The sequence below is a fragment of the Capricornis sumatraensis genome, chromosome 4, assembly GCF_032405125.1.
Source record: "Capricornis sumatraensis isolate serow.1 chromosome 4, serow.2, whole genome shotgun sequence".
In the NCBI taxonomy this organism is placed as follows: domain Eukaryota; kingdom Metazoa; phylum Chordata; class Mammalia; order Artiodactyla; family Bovidae; genus Capricornis; species Capricornis sumatraensis.
The window spans coordinates 120,025,022-120,025,897 of record NC_091072.1 but is presented as its reverse complement, the minus strand read 5'-3'; positions in this window follow the sequence as shown (position 1 = coordinate 120,025,897).

Genomic DNA, 876 nt, shown 5'->3' with positions numbered 1-876 from the left:
CAGAGAGTTCCGACTCTGATCTCTGAGAAGGCAGCCATAACTCCTGTCTTTTGCTGCCCACCCAGGGGCAGCCCTTTAGCTTGAGAGGAGGTGCCAGAACTGACAATTTATTTGGGGACACAGAGACAAGGGTAGGTTGGAGGCTGGAGTGGGATCTGGATCTCCTGCTCCCGGAGCAGTGCTCTCCCAGCTGAGCCCAGCCACAGAAGTCCTCAGGGCCTGGGAGAGACCCTGGGGACGGGGTGGCCTGGCTCCACACTGCATGGTCATTTCTTGAGACGAACAGATAGAATTGCGCTGGGGGTGTGGCATCTGCACGGGGCTGGGGTGATGTGTAGGCTGTGTGGGACGTTTTAATTCCCAGCACACGGTTTGCTAATGTGCCGTGTGCCGGAGTGACTGCTATGCCCTGTGGTCGCCGTGTACGCTGCGAGCCAAAGTCGGCGCCAGGTGCCAGGTGCGAGCGGCGGACTGGGCGCTGAGGAGCCGACGCCGTGTGCCCAGTGCCCCGTGCGCGCGGGAAAAGGTGTGTGGCGGCGCGCTGGAGGTTGTCAGCGTGCGTGTCCCGCCGGCGCCGCCCCGCCCCGAGGCCGGGCAGGTGTGGGCGGGCCGCCCGGACCCTGCCGAGCCAGGGCCGGGAGAGCCGGCGGGAAACAGGAAGCGGGGGGAGGCGCGCGGCGGCCGGACGGCAGGGAGCCGGGCTTGCGGGCGGACGTGCGGGTGGCTGGCCGTCCGGACGCTTGGCCCGGACCCGGGCGGCGATGTGGGGAGGTCCGGGCAGCCCGGGCGGTGGCGGGGCCGGGGGCGGGGCCGGGGGCGCCGCCGACCCCGCCCCCCTGCGCCGGAGGAGCCGCCGCCCGAGCGCCGACCCGGGAG